Below are 20274 nucleotides of genomic sequence, written 5' to 3'. Positions count from 1 at the left end.
TTGATTACCCTCAGGAAAGTTATCGGAATGATTCAGGAGAGGTTTGTGAATGGGTCTTTAATGACAGAGTTGGCTGCTTTTCAGTTTTTTCATTGTTATCCTTATTACATTTTCAATAAATATATTTAATAAAATGTAAAGTATACTGATAAACTCCAATAAATAAAATAAACTATGAAACTGCTTTATCTGACATTTATGGTCTATGATAGGGATCCAATCTAGCTTTAACCACTCCTGACACCAATTATGCATATCCTGTAGTTAAATTTTTTTTTATATATTCCAACCTTGACAGAGTGTCACACATGGATATTCCCTTGAACACTATAAAATGACAAGTATGTGTGTACAACTACTACTCTTATGCTTCACTAGTCCTAGGATGGACTGAACACAGTAAGTTTGCCCTAGATCAACCAACTCGTACTCAATCTATGTATTTACTTTGAAGATTCAGGCATCTCTGCACACATATTTATGTATTTGACCAGGTTATAATCTGTTTATTAAAGAAAAGGCAACTTCTCCCTTTTCTACCATGCTATATTATTTTGTTTGGGATGAAGGAATCCTATTAGGTCCTTAACTTTTATTTTAAAAAATATTATCATAAGGTTTATGATACAATATTTTACGAAGTACATTTCTCAGCCCATTATCATTTTTTATATTAACAGGTATTAAAGAAGGACTCCATCATAGAAAGGATGTAGAAAATACTCAGTTGAAATGTAAGTGAGAGGGTGGTCTGTAGATCTTTTCACAGTCTTTCATGTGAGTTATGCATTTTTTCCTTGTGCATCTTTAAGGAAAAGATGAGTTTAACATTTAAATAGAAGTAAATGATGCATATTGCATTTGTGAATTAAAATGTTGAAGATAAGGAAAAGATATATAGAAAAGCACAAAATTTATGTGAAATCCTGCAACTATTAGATTTCAGTAACTTACTATAATTCTGATTATAACCTATTTTGTATACATATTATGCATTGTTTAATGTTGAACATAGAAACATATATGTGAGACAATGTATTCAAGGTAAATTTCCAAACATATAAGAAATAAAGGGTATGTGTTCTAGAAATATTGCACAAATTTAAATTATCAGCTAAAATATTTAGAGGAGTCTGATCCAATGCTAGGGTCTTGCTTTTAACCTTTGTCATTCTCATCAGATAAATGTATATCCTTTGTATTTCCTATCTTTGATAATTTCTGAGAATTAGGTTCTTTACTAGAATCTTACTTTTACTTCTTTTTCTGAAATCAAAATTCTTATCTTTTCTGGTTTTCTTTCAATGTGTCCACAATCAGGTGATGCAAAGACAATAGATTTCCCATAAGGTTTTATATTTATTTGGTTTTCTTTTTTTATCCACTCTTGTTTTCATGTATTCCTTAAAATATAAATACAGTTGAGAAATGGCCACTCTGAGTTTTAAGTTGCTTTTATCATGAATCTGTTACATTCCTCCCCAGGGATGGAAATCAGAATAATATTTGTTTAAATGTGCTTTGATGTTTTGTGTTTCTTTCCCTTTTTCCTAATATATTGATAGAACATGATATTCTTTTTTTATATTTAGCAAAATTTTATTTTATTTTATTTTATTTTATTTTATTTTATTTTATTTTTAATGGTTTATTGTCAAGTTAGTTTACATATAACACCCAGTGCTCAATCCAACAAGTGCCCTCCTCCATGCACATCACCCTCCTTCCCGTCTTCCCTACCCTCAACAGCCCTGTTTGTTCTCAGCATTCAAGAGTCTCTCACGGTTTGCCTCCCTACCTCTCCCCAACTATTTTTCCCCTTTTTTCCCCCACTTCNTTCCTTATATATTTTGGATACTAGCCCTTTATCTGATATGTCATTTGCATGGCAAAAACATGAAGTTCTTAACTGCAAAACGTGTCAAAGTGTTTGCCCTCACTTTGATAATTTTGGTTTACAGAGTTATTAATCCTCCTGTGATATTAATTCTCATGTTCCTATACCATGTATCTAACTTATGGACACATTTCCTTTCACTTATATAAGTCTATTTCCTCCTAGATAATTAATTCTACTTTGTTATTCTCATGTGACAGTCTAGTCGTGTTCTAAATACCCTTTAGATGTTATCTTTACCTCAAAGTTTAGGATTTTATTCAATGCCAGTAATTAGCCTCTTTTTATTTTCTTTTTTAAAAAATGTTTATTTTTGAGAGAGACAGACAGACAGAGCGTGTATGGGGGGTGCAGTAGAGAGAAGGAGAGACAGAATCTGAAGCTACAGCCTCTGAGATCTCAGCACAGAGCCTGATATGGTGCTCAAACCTACAAAGCACAAGATCATGAATGACTTGAGCTAAAATCATATACTTAACCTGAGCCACCCAGGCACCCCTAGCCTTTTTTCTTAATGCTACTATTGCACCTTTCAAAATTATTCCACATGGCAAATACCACACTGTTTTATTATTTATCAATTTTTATACCTGATGTTTCATTCAATTATACAGAGATCTCCTAGAGAAGATGCTTTTATTCACCATTGTATCAAAAATTACATTTAAAATACACAATATATTTAATATGTTGTTAAAAATGTGAAACTAATAAAAATGACAAAAACGTTTAGAATTTTTAAAATGCACTAGAGTTTAAGTAGTTAAACTTAATTAAAATCATGTTTTGATAATACTGGGCTGCTCTATTATATTTTACAAAAGATAAAATTTATGCAAAGAATATTTGTAGATTTTAAAGTCAATATAATGATATTAAAGTTGATTCATTGTCTTAAAGTCACAAGCAAATATGACCTTTGATGAGCTTTGACTTTTTTCTAAATCATTATTTTATAAATTTAAAAAGTGGCATTTCCATGTAATGGAAAAACACAGAAAAATAGTTTTTAGTTTTAGGTATTATATCCTATAAAACTAAACATTTTAATAGCAAAGGAAGAAATATATTCTGGGTCTTCCAAGTGTTATGTAATTTTTATAAGTGTTCTGATAAGTTATCCCACATTTCTATTGATATGACAAACAGAAGATTTTCTAAATGGAGCATATTTCTATTGATAGTGGATCATAAAAAGTCTAAATTCAAGAATGAGTGTAAAAACTTAGAAGTGTGGGGCTCCTGGGTGGCTCAGTCGGGTAAGCGTCAGACTTCGGCTCAGGTCATGATCTATGGTTAGTGGGTTCAAGTACCACGTTGGGCTCTGTGCTGACAGCTCAGAGCCTGAAACCTGTTTCAGATTCTGTGTCTCCCTCTCTCTCTGACCGTCCCCTGCTCACGCTGTCTCTCTCTCTCTCAAAAATAAATAAAACATTAAAAAAACCTTAGAAGTGCATATGTAATATCCTTTAATTTCTTCTCCTATAAATGGAAATTAATGATAAAATAAAGCTATTATATCATTATTATGATATAATTATTTTTGATTATCAATATATTTATGAATGATTATAATTTATAATTATTTGATTTAATCCAACTCTAATTATCTTACTGAATTATTTGACTATTATTTAACATCAGAAACTCTTAAGTGGTTAATTATACAAATAAAGATATACAAAAATAGTTAACTTTGATAATGATGTTATATTATATATATTAAATGACGATATATGTAAATATGAACTAGAAAAGTTTGGAGACAATCAGGCTATGGAGTAGACTCATTTGAATTTCAACAGCACTCTTGAGAGGGCTGGTGATGGATAAAACATATTGTCTTATTCTTAGCACTTACACTTGTTATGGATTGATAGCAGAAAACCTGTCCATCCATTGTAACCCTTGTTAATATAATCACCAATAAAAAAAAAAGTCTGTTTATGTTAATTTAGTAGTAGCTAGGTTTTTTAGTAGTTAGTTTTTTTTTAAGTTACATAAATTTTATGAAAGACTTTATACTTCTTACCTTAAGATTTACTTCTACCTATATTTCTACCAGGGATATAAATCTATGAACTAGTGAAACCAAACTATAGTTAATGTAAATACCTCTGCTATTCCTTACTGAGTCAAGAAATATTTTATATCAGTTTCCACAAAGGAAAAAATATAAATATATATTTGTAATGATGACTGGAGAACTTTAATTTACAATTATTGCAGTTAAAAAGGGTGATCACTTGGATGAATGAGAACAAGTCCTTATTTAAAAAAAAAGCTTACAAGGAAATAGGGTAGTTATTAATTTAAAACAAAGTGTGCTTCCAACAGGATTCAAGAGGATACTAGAGCCATAAATTAGAGCAAGAAACATGAAGATGGATTCTATACCAAAAGTTACATGGAGATGACAGCACTATATACAGTATATCACCAGAGTGAGAAAATAGAAGTTGGAATCTAAAGAAAATAATATTTGAGAATAAACGAATGACATCAAGTTTGGCTTGACCTAGAACTACCTGGGACAATAATATCTGAGTCTGGTTTTCACCAGAAATAAAAAATGAAGCTGAATGTGGACTATCATAACTGCCTTGCTTGTTGTGAAACTTCTAATTTGAGGAACTGCATCAGGCCATGTGTTGTGGAGAGTGGGCATGCAGGCCATACAATGCATGCATGTTAGTAGAATTTTTTTAAAATTTATTTCTAGGAGAGAAAGAGAGAGAGAGACGGCGTGAGCTGCCAGCTCAGAGCCTGGAGTCTATTTCAGAGTCTGTGTCTCCCTCTCTCTCTCTGGCCCTCCCCTGCTCATTAAAAAAAAATAAAAATAAAATAAAATGTGGGATACTTAGACTGTTTCTTTGTGTCAGTGTGATGTGTCCCATTCTGATGAGGAATACACATGAGTAACTCCAGAACCAACAGATGAGATGTAGATGCTGAGCATGCTGGGTTTGTGTTCAGTTTCTTTTCGTAAGTCAAGTAAACAGAATGTTATTAAAAACCTATTACTTCCTTAAGTCTGATTGCCAGTCAACAACAGTGATATTTGCAGGCAATGAAGTAATTAACATATGCGAGCCTACTTAGATATGATCAGATTACACTTGGAATTAACTGAACTAATAGAGGCCCAAATCAATAATTAAAGAATACATTAAGTCTGATGATTTAAAGTGTTTCTTATGTTGTAAAGAATTTGGTATAAAGTTATTAAAACCCAGGTATATTCTAGATTAAATACTTTTAAATATTGTGGACTGGAAAAAAAAACCCTGAAAAACGAAACAGTGATAAACAAGGAAACCTCAGCTGCAGCAACTTCTTACTTAACAAGTCTCTGGAGGCAAGAGAAACAGAAGCAAAAATGAACTACTGGGACTTCATCAAGATAAAAGCACAACAAAGGAAACAATCAGCAAAACTAAAAGGCAACCAACTGAATGGGAGAAGATATTTGCAAATGACATATCAGAAAAATGACTAGTATCCAAAATCTATAAAGAACACCCAAAAAACCCCCAAATAATCCAGTGTGAGGAAATGGGTAAAAGACATGACTATTTACCAAAGAAGACATCCAGATGGCTAACAGACACATGAAAAAATGCTCAACATCACTCATCATCAGAAAAATACAAATCAAAACCACAATGAGATACAACCTCACACCTGTCAGAATGGCTAACATGAACAACTCAAGCAACAACAGATGTTGGTGAGGATGCAGATAAAGAGGAAACTTTTGCACTGGTGGCAGGAATGCAAGTTGGTGCAGCCACTCTGGAACACAGTATTGAGATTCCTCAAAAAGTTAAAAATAGAACTACCCTATTACCCAGCAATCACACTACTAGGTATATATCCAAGGGATACATAAATGCTGCTTTGAAGGGGCACATGCACCCAACGTTTATAGCAGCACTATAGCACTATCGACAATAACCAAAGTATGGAAAAAAACCCCAAATGTCCACTGATGGATGAATGGATAAAGATGTGGTGTATGTATATATATATACATACACACACACACACACACAATGGAGTATTACTCAGCAATCATAAATAATGAAATTTGCCATTTGCAACAATGTGGATGGAACTAGAGGGTATTATGCTAAGCGAAATAAGTCAGAGAAAGACAAATATCCTATGACTTCACTCATACGAGGACTTAAACAGACAAACAAGGGAAGGAAAGCAAAAATAATATAAAAACAGGGAGGGAGACACAACATAAGAGATTCAAATACAGGGAACAAACGGCGGGTTGCTGGAGGGGCATGTGGTTGGGGGATGGGCTAAATGGGTAAGGGGCACTAAGGAAGACACTTGTTGGGATAAGCACTGGATAGTATATATAAAGGATGAATCACTGAAACACACTCCAGGACACATTATTGCACTATATGCTAACTAACTTGGATATAAATTAAATATTAAATAAATAAATAAGGAGAAAGTGATAAAACTTAACACTTAGAATTTCCATAGGAAGCTTCTCCATGAAAATAGACATCTACTGTGAAGAAAGGGAAAAAATGGGATGGAAAAGAAAACTACATACATCCATCACCCCTTCATGGGTGGAGGCAACTAAAGAATATGTTTTTTTTTTTAAGTTTATTTTTGAGCAGGAAAGAGAAAGAGCATGAGTGGGGTAGCGGCAGAGATAGAGGGGGACAGAAGATCCGAAGTGGGGCTGACAGCAGAAAACCTGATGTGGGGCTCAAACTCACTCCATGATATCATGACCTGAACCACAGTCAGACGTTTAACCAACTGAGCCATCCAGGCACCCCCAGAATATTCTTAAATGTATGATAAGTATAAAATTTATTTTAAAAAAATCCCAGAGAGAGGTGCCTGGATGACTCAGTCATTTAAGCCTCTGACTTTGGCTCAGGTCGTGATCTTGCAGTTCATGGGTTTGAGCCCCATATTGGGCTCTGTGCTGACAGCTCAGAACCTAGAGCTTGCTTCAGATTCTGTCTCAGTCTCTCTGCTTCTCCCCTACTCACACTCTGTCTCTTTCTCTCTCAAAATAAGTAAACATTAAAAATTGTTTTATTAAAAATCAATTAATTTAAACATCCCAGAGAAACATGCTACTCTTCCAAGAACTGTATCAAATATATATTCCAGAAGTTAGGTAGTTATTATAAAAAAAAATCTAACAACGAGGGTAAAGAGAGAGGGAATTAGAAATTCATTTAAATGCTATAGTTACAAAATTTACGTGAATATCAAATTGAGGGGTAAAATCTAATGAAAAAATAATTTAATAATCATTTTCATTTCTAAAATTTCAACTCACAAAATTTATGAGAACTTGAAATGTGAAAAATTTTCCTATATCTGTAACTAACAGATTAAAAAACAATTGTTAATATTTTTATCATTATAATTTTCATTATCATCTTCATTATCATACTTCTCATTTTTCTGTGTATGTGTCTAGCAGTAGGACATATCCAAAAATCAGTAAAAATTGAAAAATACTCTTTATAAACTCCCAAAACATTTACTAACTTATAAGAACTCAGAAAATATTTCTTAAAAGCACGTAGTCTTTGATCATTATGTAGTATAACTATAAACATGATAATAAACATTAAAATGAGTAAAATGATAGCTTTATACCATAAAAATATCATAAGGACAACTAGATATATAATGTACAGTAATCAGCCAAGCTGTGGTTTGAATAAGCCACCTGCATTTAAAGAAATCATTAAACAGGAAACATAGAACCTATAATTTTGTTAATTTGAGCAAAATGAAATTATCACATGAAGAAGAAACTATGCTAAAACTTGCAAAGAAGAGTAACAAAATAGAGGAAGGTATGCTTTTCCAAAATCTCAGTAGAAGTTTTCTTAAATTTTCAGTTGAGTAACTATCTGAAATGCATGAGATGGGTCCACTGAAGCCAGAAAAGACCAATTACTGGAAGATAGAAGTTAAATCTAGACAGCAAACAAAATAAAAAATTGAGTTCCCAGTATCTAGAGCAGAAGGCCATTTGAAATAAATAGAACATTCAATAGTGAAACTATGTACCACATCTTAGAAAGTGAGATTAAATTATGTCAATGTGAAGAGAACTCTAGACTTAGCAACAAAAGTGCTTAGAAGGAAGCCTTCACACAGTCAACCTTGTTTGTTAATAAGTTAACAACCTGTCACAAAGGAAGACCAGAACTCTTTGGCATTATACAACAAAACCTCATAATCGGCCATATAAATTACCTGAAAGCCAATCAAAAATTGCTAGACATACAACAAGCAGGGAAATGTAACAGGTAACTAAAGAAATACTCTGTGACTAGAAATAGATTAGAAATAGAAGACAGAATTAGCAGACAAACTTTAAAACAGGATTATAAACATGTTCTGTATACATAAGGATGTAGAGATCGCAAAGGAAATGTCTTACAGCGTGTCTTCTTATTACCCATCAGAATATGGGTAATAAGTATTCCTAAATGTAAGAAGGCCGATTAGTGTCTAAATCTATAAATTTATATAAAGATATGTTGATAGTTTAGGATTCTTACTTGTGAAAGTAAAATCATATCTAGTTGTTATCATACAACTACCTTTCTCTATAATATTTAGGAAGTTAGACTGTTATAGCCATTAAAAATCTTAATACCTGTTGTCTCTTACTATGATTGTGTTCATTCCTAGATAACAAAAATAAAATAAATATGAAAATAAAATATAACTTCAAATCTGAGAATCTTAGATAAGTAGTAATTTATTAATGGGAATTACAAAAAAACAAAACAAAATACACATGATATCAGCAACTTTGACCACGTTAGATGAGAAAAGTCAACAACAATAACAATAAAGAACAGATACAAGTAGAAGTTTTAAATATTTGTTGTTGTTGTTACTGTGTTAATTCTTCCCCTTTCCTTTGTTTTCCCCAGCATCCTGGCTTTTTCCTCAATTTTCTCAGTTTCATCATGGGCCAATATTTAGAATCTTGGGACCAAGTTCCTTGGAAAGCATGCAGTTCATTCTACACTAACGTAACTCTCCTGTTTAGAAGAACTCTAGGTCACAGACTTCCTTTAATTTCCTGCCATTTTTATACATCCCTACACAAACATGATAGATTTAACAACTGCAGATATTACAGGACAAGAACATTGCAACATCGCATTAAACTGTAGGATTGGAAATTTTGAAAACTGTATAAATTACAAATTCTCTCAAAATCCAAAAAGGAAAATCCTTTAAAATGAAATGCATCACAAGTTCTTAACATTCTACTTACTAGCCTTGACGTCTCAGTCTAGAGTTCAATTATATGAGGTCAGGTTCTATTTTCTTGCTTTTCATCTGCACATTTCCATCCATCCCCTTGGAACACTAACCCCCTTCTCTAGGAAATGTCTTTGTTCAGGTCATTGACATTTATGATGATGAGGTTTTCAGAGGGTTTCTTGGTATAGTCCCCCAATGCTTATCTCTCACACATCAAAACATGCAGATAAATCTATAGGAAAAATACCAGTTTTACCAATCTCAATATGTTCAGCTGTCCTTCAGAATTTCTGAACAAGCATGATGGGAACAAGCCTAGTGGCTAGAGAGGAATACTACCAACAGAACTATTGGCACAACTCTCAAGACCCATATCAACTCGCAAAGATAGTAAGTACAATCAATAATGAAAAATTATATATAATATTTCCAATCATAAATAGTATAAGTATCTATTTCCCGTACTTTATAACTCAGAGGTTTATATTTTCAAAGATCAAGTCATGTTATTATAAAAATGTTTACTTCTTTATTCTCAACTTGCAAATTATTCTATGTGAAATATGTTATTTATTAGAGACAACTCATATTTACATAAAGAGAAACTTTAATATGGATTTTCTGTTATTCACAAGAAACAGATATTTGATTATCCATTTGGGCAGAATACTGAAGCTCCAAAACATGCTCAAAGAGCAAAGGTGAATTCTAATATACTCTTAATAATGAATGGGTAAAAAAATGTGAAATTCTTCGGGATTAACATAGAAGACTAACTGGAGCTCAGGGAAAGTCACTATCCAGTGTGAAGAAGGGAAGAAACAGAGTCTGGGTGGCAACACAGGTTTGTAAGTAAATGAAACATAGAGAAGACTCCCCCCCCCCCAAAAAAAAGATATGTATATTGGTTGCTAGGGAATTAGTGAAAATGTATGCTCCCATGCATTTTCTCTAATGAAATATTAGAAAAATATGCACTGCTCATTAAAATACATACACACACACACACAAATGTTACTCAGCCATAAAAAAAATTGAGATCTTGCCATTTGTGACAACACGGGTGGACCTAGAGTGTACTATGCTAAGTGAACTATGTTAGAGAAAGACAAATGTGATTTTACTTACGTTTGCAATGTAAAAATCAAAACAAATGAACAAACAAAAAGCAAAAACAGACCCATAAATACAGAGAACTGGTGATTGCTAGAGGAGAGAGAGACTGGGGAATAGGCAAAAAGTGATAAATAAGAGTGGGAGATATAGGCTTCTATTTATGGAAGTTACGGGGATGAAAGGCACAGCACAGGAAATATAGTGAATGATACTGTAGTAGTGTTGTATGGTGACAGACAATAGCCACATTTGTGATGGGTTTAACATAAGATATAAAGTTGTCATGTCACTATGTTGTATACCTGTACTAATGTAACATCATATGTCAACTATAATATCTCTCCATTTTCTTTCAGTCTTTCACAAAGCCAAGGACATTGACCATAAGACATTTACTATGCAGTTAAGGATGGATTTCTTGAGAATTCCCCTAAAGATAGGAGAGCTGTTTAAATTCATAATTTTGAGGAGTCTGATGGAACCTATAGATATGTTGATTCATGTACAGTTAATGATTTAAGTAAGGTAATATATTTAGAATACCATAGAAAAGTAAGCCAGTACTTCAGACATATACCTATCTAATCCATATTTAGTCCTATGTATTCAATTGTGTTTTCCCCAAAATTCCCACACTGAATCTCTGAACCCTATGTTTGAAGACAGGACCTACTGAGAGATAATTAAGTTTAAATGGTGTTATGAGTGAGGTCCTGATGTAATGGGATTAGTGTCCTTATAAGGAAGGATACCAGAGAGCTTGTTCTCTCCCCACTTTTCCACCCCAACTCAATCTCTTCCTATCATGTCTATCTGCCTGCCTCTATCTCACTCATCTCATTATCCCTGTCATGTGAGGACACAACAAGAAAATGGGTATCTGCAAACCAAAAAGAACACCTTCAACAGAAAGTAAATCCTGCCAGACATTGATCTTTCCAGCCTCCAAAATGGTAAGAAAATAAATTTCTGTCATTTAAGCTACCTACTCTATGATCTTTTGTTATGGCAGCCTAAGCCAGTAAATATTTAGTGTACCCAAAATTGCATTTGGGATCAATACAAGTTCACAGTTATTTGAGTGGGGGTAAAGGGAAAACTTCTACTCTGTGCAATGCCACAGAGATATGCAGATGACAGAGAAATTGTTTGAAGTTAAATAAACTATGCTTCCCAATCTTACCAGGAAGAAATGTAATGTATGTTATGTGTGTACATGTCTATCATGTCCTGCTATGAAATCTGTCACCATGCAAAGTGACCGGAAGACTCCTAGGTGCTCTGGAAACTTAGATCAATGAAAGCAAAGAGCAGGTAAAGTAAAGACTGTAAGACTATATTTAAACTGACTGAGATGTAGGGACACCTGGGTGGCTTAGTCAGTTAAGCATCTGACTCCTGTTTTCAGCTCAGGTCATTATCACAGGGTTCTTGAGTTCCAGCCCTGCATCGGGTTCTCCACTGTCAGGGTGGAGCCTGCTTCAGATCCTCTGTCCCCCTTTCTCTCTGTCCCTCCCCAACTTGTACTCTCTCTCTCTCTCAAAAATAAACAAACATTAAAAAAAATACAGAGAGATATATACAGAATAGGATTCTTTAATGGATGAAGTGATAGTACAATCCTCCAAGCAAAGGGAAAACCATGTATGAAAATCTACTGGAAATAGAAGTATACTTAGCCTAAGGAAATGAGGAGAAGACAGGAATACGGGGTCAACAGAAGCTAGGATTAGAGAGGAAGGATGGGAAGCTATGATAGGAATTACATGTATTCTTCCATGCCATATTGTAGATTTTATGCCACAAGAGAAGATTATAAACATGGAATCATGTGATTAGATTTGCATTTCTAAAGATCACTCTAGTTATGGTGTGTGGAGTGGATTCCAGGAACATAAATGTGAAACAAGTATTTAGTAGGTCAATGTAACTGTCGAAGTGTAGATTAAAAAGTATTGCATAAAACTGAACGAAGGAGTTTTTAGAAAGAGGACTTAGTGATAAATTGGTAAGAGAATATGCAGGAGCAATTTAAAAATGACTCAAAGATGTATCATTTAAACATAGATGAATGGCTGCCCATTCACTAAAACTGAAAAGTCTGGATTAAGGAAAATTTGGTAAAATGAGAGCTGATTACATTAACTTTGGGGTGTATTTTTAAGCACCCAATGGGAACTATTAAATATAGACTCATTATAAATAACAATAGAGTTGCCTGGACTAGAGATTTTGATTGGGAAGTTATATCATATATTTAGCAATATAAGCCAAGAAGAGAAGACGGCCTAGTTGACAGTCCTACACGATAGTTGGAATTTATACACAAAGGACCTCAGGTAGCAAAGATCTATAAAAGAAAGTGTGACACTAGTCATATTTCAAAAAGGTGTGCTGTGCTATGTAAAACACTGGTGCTAAGTAAAAAAGTTGGTTTTAAAGTTGCTTATCAGATGTATTGGATGGAAATCATGGGTGGTCGTTTGGGGCACTAACCATAAACTCCAAACGGTTTAGAAAGGAAAGGAGTAGAGAAACATTTTCCACAAAATTTGATTATGAAAAAGAAAGGATACTTAAGCTAATGTTGGTAAAAGGAGGTAGAATTCTACAGTCTTCAAGTTCTTACACCAAAATAATTTTAGGCTTTTAGGACATAGTTGCAAAGATAGTACAGAGGATCCTCATATATATTTTGAAAAGTTTGTTTTTAATATGTTCTTTATGAGAGATACATGAAGAATATTTTTTAAAGCTGTCAGAGATGTCTAATAAATGGGGGAGAGTCAGGGGATTCATAGAAAATTAAAAGTAATGAATATTAGAAGCTTCCTGAAAATTTGGTCATATTCAGGGTACTAGTACAGGGATGGGCTCAGATGTGTAAATATGGGAGAGGAAGAAAAAATATATCTGGAGATTTGGACTTATGAATTTGAAGACGTTATGTCCTAATGTGTTCTATTTTTCTGTTTAGTAGGAAAAATCTTGTCATGTTGAAGTAAAGAGAAACATGAAGTAAAGAGAAAGCCTGAAAAGAGTAAAAAACATAGATCTCATCCTTCCCCAGTAACTGTGAAAATGTATGAGCAGAGGGACAGGATGGGTTTGCCAGACAGTTGGAGGCAGTTGATTGACAAGGCCATCCGCTTGACTGAATCTAGTATTTTCTTCACATGACCCCAACTGGGGCATAGGCCTGGAGATGACAGTTTAATGAATATGGCCAGATGTAAGCGTAATTGGACTGCGGCTATACAAGAAAAACAAGCAAACGGAAGTATAAACTTGTACAAAAGAAAATGAGGTAAATGATTCTCCATTTCTTTTCCAGACTAATTTTTAAATGAAAGTATGAAATTTTTATTAATTTTAATATATATGTATATACACACATTCACAAGGGAAAAATATATTTACAATGTTGAGCTATCTTAGTCATAACTAAGTCTAACTTCATCATAACTAAGTCTAACTTCTTATGTTAAATATTTCATTTTATGCAAACCTTATTTTACGTCACTTTGCAGCACAGATTGTTGTTTGTAGTACAAATTGTAATTGTGTGCATAATTCTCATTCTGCTGGGTGTTTACTCTGATGTCTCCAGAAAATTAAATGTTTAAGTCACCAAATTGATGTCAGTTTCTTTAGCTATTGAGCAGAATTCAATAAGAGGGACTCCATGGCCTGTCAGTGAAAATGCTTTACACTGTTCGTGGAGATGGATCTGTCTATTTGAGCCTATAATTAAATCTTGTGCAGTCTTATGCTAACATATTTACTTTCAACAATTTAAGAAGTCAATACCATCCATTATTATGTATACATTATTGATGTTTTGAATTTTACTTTTCAATTACACATCATGGATTTAAAAAAAACTTTATTTTTTTTTTGTTTTGTTTATTTATTTTTAAGACAGAGAGCAACAGAGCACGAGTGGGGGCGGGGCAGAGAGAGAGGGAGACACAGAATCTAAAACAGGCTCAAGGCTCTGAGCTGTCAGCACAGAACCTGATGTGGGGCTTGACCCCATGAACCGTGAGATCATGCCCTGAGCCGAAGTCAGACGCTTAACCGACTGAATCACCCTGGTGCCCCCATAAAAACTTTATTCTTATAGAAAAGTTGTTTTATTTCCTTTTTACTAGCCAATGTGACCCTTAAAAGCAGTCAAAATCAAATGAATATTATATAACATCAATTATCATGAAATATAATGGTTGCCAATATCTATCAATATTTACAGTATTGATCAATATTTAATACATATCAAATTTGGATTTAAATGTGTGGATTTAAATACATATATCAGTATCATCTCTTATTTATTAACAAGGCCACCTTGAGAACTACACAATAAGTCTCTATTTCCTCATATGTAAATTATATATAATAATATAGGCCTCAAAGAATAGTTGCATGTTTTTATTTGTCAGTAATAAACTAGTGGTAACTATTATTGATGTAGGACTTCATAGACCACATAGTCTATAAGAAAGACTGATATATAAGACCTTCATGAATGTTACATGATTGAGCTAAGAATTCTGAAGATAGAAGATATATAAGTCCATGTTTAGTTTGCAGTTTTTATGCAACAAAATGCATAAGTTATATGAATAATTTATTTCCATGTTAAATATAGAACTCCAAACAATGCCTAAGGAAAACCATTCTAGGAGCACAATGATATATTTCTTGAAGTGTTTTTGTTTCCTATTAAAGGAGGAAACAAAGTGAGACCCAAGGAGATATAAGAATAACAAATCAGTTTAAGAACAACAAAATGTTGTACGATGTGGGAACATAATGTGCCAGAAATATGGATTTGAAATGATACATAATCTAGGTTTACAGAATCCCAGTTAATTTCCATCTATGCACATATTCATTGTATACCCTATAGAAAAGAATCAGCTCTATATTTTAAGAAGGGATGAGATTGTAAAAGAAAGTGTAATGAGGAGGGAGAGAGTTCAAAGAGAAAAAAAAAGTTTGACAACACTGAGTAAAGAGAAATGAAGAAGAAACAATATACTTGAATTATAATATTTTAACCAGACAATTTTGCTGCAGAAACCAAAAACTGGCTAAAGCCAAAATATGCATAAGTGCCACTTTACATTAAATATTTTTCAGTGAGTACACCTTAATGAAGTCTGAGATTGTTCAATAGATTTATCTGCTGATCACCATCAGTTAAGCTGTAACCTCTTCTCTGCAATATGTATGAGTATTCTTTAAAAAAAACTAATTCATCCATATGAAACATAAATACCTCTTTTCTTCCCTTTACTTAATAAATTTGACAAATATACACATAGAGGAAAAAATAGGTAGTGTGTTCACTACATGATCCAATTGTGCACATTATGAAATCTCCTTTCTATATATTCTCATGTTTCCTGGAGATAATTATTTCAGTGTTTCCTTTGCCTTGTTATCTCTATTTAAAAATAGTTTTCTACAAATGATCCTGCAGATCTAGTGTACTTTTTCCGAGCCATAGTATTTGCTTACAGGTAGTTCTTCTATCTCAGTTTGGACTGGTTGCTCCCTAGTCTTGCTGCACAGTCTTCCTCTTCAGACTTTCATTCATCTTCAACCTAGGACTTCCTCCATTATGTAGCATCCATTGTTTTCTGACCTCCATGCTTTCCTGTTTTTGATTATTAATTTTGCCAGCATCCATCCATCTGTAATTATCTTGAGTCCTGGTGTTGAATCTTCCTTGCATTCTGTATCAAACTGTTTTGGTAATGGCCAGGATGCTCCTTACCAGTCACTCTGAGTGGTAACTTCTCTAATCCACTAAAAGAATTATTACTCTTTCATTACACTTCTTTTTTCTAAACACATATTCTAATGCATCATCTGTTATTTTCTTCTTTCAAAGAGCTAGAGGCCTAGAATTTGTGATTTCTTCCACCAGATAGTTGGACTCAGACAAATTCCAAACAGGCTCTGCTGAAATAGTCTCCCTTGAAGGCAGACCTTGTTAAGAAGAACAAAGACAGAGGCACCTGGGTGGCTCAGTTGGTTAAGCGTCTGACTTCGGCTCATGTCATGATCTCACGGTTCATGGGTTCGAGCCCCGCGTTGGGCTGTGTGCTGACAGCCAGCTCAGAGCCTGGAGCCTTTTCAGATTCTGTGTCTCCCTCTCTCTCTGACCCTCCCCTGCTCATGCTGTCTCTCTCTCTCTCTCTCAGAAATAAAACATTAAAAAGAAGAAGAAGAAGAACAAAGACACAGAGGCCTATTCCAGAGCAGTGACTTTTCCCCTTCCCCTGTCAGATGTAAGAGATGATTTTTCTCTAACCTTCACAGATTAGAGCCCCTGATAAAACTCCTGGACATAAAGCTTGTGAAAGACTGGGGCCACATGGAGATTTTTAACTTTCAAACTAGTGCACACTGGGATTCTAGCAATCTGTCAATTGCAGTCTGTCTTCCTATTAGGATTGGCCCTAGTGACAAGATTCTGTTCCACTTCAGAACTTATCCGCCCAATAATCTGTGGTTGTCTATATTCACCTCTTTCTCTAGTCTTAAGGGAAACAGTTTACATCATGGCTTTGATTCACTGATGACTAAATAGAGTTGATGGTTTTCAATTTATTCATCTTTTTTCTTGTTGTGAGGAAGACAGTGATGACTCCCAAATCCTTACAAGTTGAACTGGACACGGGAGTTATAATCAGTCTACAAAAATCCTGTTACTAATTTTTCTCTTATCTTGTCAATTAATCTTAGATTAATTAATCACAGTTCTTTACTTCTCCATGCTTTTAATTTATTCAGTGTAAAGATGAAAGTTTCATTTTATTCTTTCCCCTAAAGATAGATCTCTTAATAATTGGTCCATCTTACTGACTGTTTACCAACCTAGTCTTACTGTTTGTATATAGGGACTATTTCCTGAATAATTCTCTCACTAATATGGCATTCAATAATCCATTTAGGAATTTTCTTCTAGCCCCTGCTATGTGTAAGAACTTGTGCTAAGTACTGAATTCAACACAAAAATGAGCAACATGTGATTTCCTCTTTGAAGATCCTAGCAGTGTACTGTTAATATTTCCCAAACACATACAGAATGTTCAAAGTGATAAAATGGCAATGCATTAACTTCCTATGGTTGCTATAAAGAATTATCCCAAGCTGGATCTTGTAAATCTGTAGAAATTTATTCCTAATGGTCGTAGAGGCCACAAGTGCTAAATCAAGGTGGTACAGGGCTACACTCCCTCCAAAAGCTAGGTAGAGTATTGTTTTTGCCACTTCTAGCTGCTGCAGACTTCAGGTGATTTTTTGCTTGTGGGTGCATTACTCAAATCTGTCTGTATCTTCTCCTCTGTCTCAAAACCCTGTTTTTCTCTCACAAAGGTAATGTGATTGCATTTAAGGCTCACCTAGATAAATAGTTTCTCTCAAGATCCTTAACTTAATCATACCTTTGCCATACAATAATCAAGGGTTCTGGATAACTGGGCATGGGCCTATCTTTTTGGGACCATGATTCAATGCACTGTGGCCAATAAAAGACTGAAAAACTAGAGGAATAGTGAATGAAGCCAGGGAACTCAAGCTCTTGAGGTAAGTGTATTTAACCAGGCAGAGAGAAAGAGTTTTAAGCTTTTGCTTTTTGATTGTTTGTTTTTGTTTTTCTGACAGAAGCAATCCATGCTAAGTGAGTACTTCTGTGACTATTATAATCCTAAACATGAACACANTTTAAGCTTTTGCTTTTTGATTGTTTGTTTTTGTTTTTCTGACAGAAGCAATCCATGCTGAGTACTTCTGTGACTATTATAATCCTAAACATGAACACCTGTTATTGAAACATCACAAAACCTCAATCAGCATGTTATCTCAATTTAGAGCTGAGTTCAAACCGACACATAGGGGAAGATAACTGAATTTCAGGGAGATTATAGTGTTAATGTCATTTCCCCGTCACAGTGCTCATCAGTGATAAAGTCAGGATTTCCACCCACATTTTTGTGACATAGAACCCATGAGCTCTTAAAGAGAAAGAATATAAAAATATTGTAATAATAAAAATAAAATGTTAGCCAGTTGAAAACCCTATTTTCTTTTTATCTTCAGAATAAGGTATGTTCACTCAAATGAGTTTGCTTTCTTTTTTATTAATTTGGAATCTGAGGACAGCACTCTTCAGATTATCTTACCAGCTCCCTGGTTATCATTTGAGCTGCTACTTCACTGAACTGGTGAGCCAGAAAAAGCAGGCTTAAAAAGCAAGAAACTTTCTGTCATATGCCTTTGAGGCTTGCTGTCAAAGCAAGCTGGCCGCATCCCATACAGGCAGAGGAAATGGAGCCCCTGAGCCAGAGGTATCAGCAGAGCTGCTGAAATGAGAAGTTGTGCTCATAGGCTTTGGTAGCATCATCATCTCTTCCTATTTATTGATATATTTGTACTGAGGATAAGAAGAGAAAAGAGATTTTGAGGCAGACTTGCCATCGATCAGTTCCAGAATGCTTGGAGGTGAAGGAAGCTTGGCTTGTACATGAAGGGCAAAGAATCTACATTCCATAAAGCAGAGCATCACATAAGCTGTTTTGTCCTAAAGCATAAATGAAGATCAAAGTAGTGAAGAGATTTAGTGGCACAAGTTTGTCAGAGCCTTGTTTTTTGAAAAATAAATCATATAATAAACTAATAATGGAAGACAAGAGACCTGAAAACCCAAAGGGAGCTGGGCTGTTTATCTCCAGTTAGAATACTGTTTGATGAAATTATTTTGGGGTTTTGAGCAAGCTGTAAGCTTTGAGAGATCAAGTTATTGTCCTGATAGATTGACCCTTTCTAATTTGTAGTTTTGCTTTCTTGTTGTTCATTCTGTGATGGCATTAGTACTTCTAAACCATCAGTTGATAAAAAGAACAGAATAAGAAAAACTTTATTAAAAACTGGATCTAAAATTTGCACATTTATTCAAAATAAAGAGTTTAATTGATGGCCCAAGGGTTATCAAAAATGGTCATTCTCTTTATGGCTTTGCGTATCCTTATTTTGTAGCCTTAGTGTCTGCAATATAATCTCTTTAAAAAGAAATATGTGGTGAGTCCAAGTTCATTGCATTTATAGGATCTTCAGTTTTAAACCTGCAGACTCAAGATCTTCTGTGTATTCTTGGCCTCTCCTCCAAATATCAGCTTAAGTAGAGACATAGCTTGTTAAAAGGGAATTTATTTTCTTTTTGTCGCCCTTACTCACAGCTGATCCTCATTAGGGAAAACAAACCTTACTTTAAAAGAAACTAGTGGGAGTTAAGGGAGAGGTCAATGTAAATTAGTTCAAAGAGGGAGACTTCAATAGTTAACTAGTAGAGAGGCAGGAAGCCATATAAATAGAGACATCAATTTGAAAGAAAAGGCCTGGGGCCTGTTTTGTTCAAAGCTAAGCCTTTAAGTGAGCCTCTCCGTCTCACACTTTCCTTTCTCTCTCTCACAGATGTTTACCTGTCTATGAATGAGCGCTGTGCATCCTTTTTGAAGTTTATTTCCATGCAACATCTGTGAGAATTTTGGCTTCAGGTCTTACTTCAAAGCTTTTGTACCTAATGATAGCACAGACAGATGATTCGACAGTAACAGCACACCCTCCCAGGAAGGCATTTCCATGAGACACAATTTTTGATGTTTAATAGCAGCATAAATTTTCAAAAAGGCAAACAAGGTATATTAGGTGCATACTAGGAAAGAATCAACTTTCCTGTGGAAAAAAAAAAAAAAAGATGCCCAAATGGTAAAATGAGATTCTGATGCTATCTCTTCAGCAAATCTCAATTTTTTGAAGCTTTACAAAATAACGGTTTTGAGTGCTATTTATAATTGTCCGGCTCCTGGAAGGAGAAGCATAGCTAATAGTTTGGACCAGCTCACAAATTAACTGCCATTTAATTTGTGTTTTCTAGGTACTTCAATTTGTTC

The sequence above is a fragment of the Crocuta crocuta genome, unplaced genomic scaffold (assembly GCF_008692635.1).
Source record: "Crocuta crocuta isolate KB4526 unplaced genomic scaffold, BGI_CrCroc_1.0 scaffold222, whole genome shotgun sequence".
In the NCBI taxonomy this organism is placed as follows: domain Eukaryota; kingdom Metazoa; phylum Chordata; class Mammalia; order Carnivora; family Hyaenidae; genus Crocuta; species Crocuta crocuta.
This window is presented reverse-complemented; position numbering follows the sequence as displayed.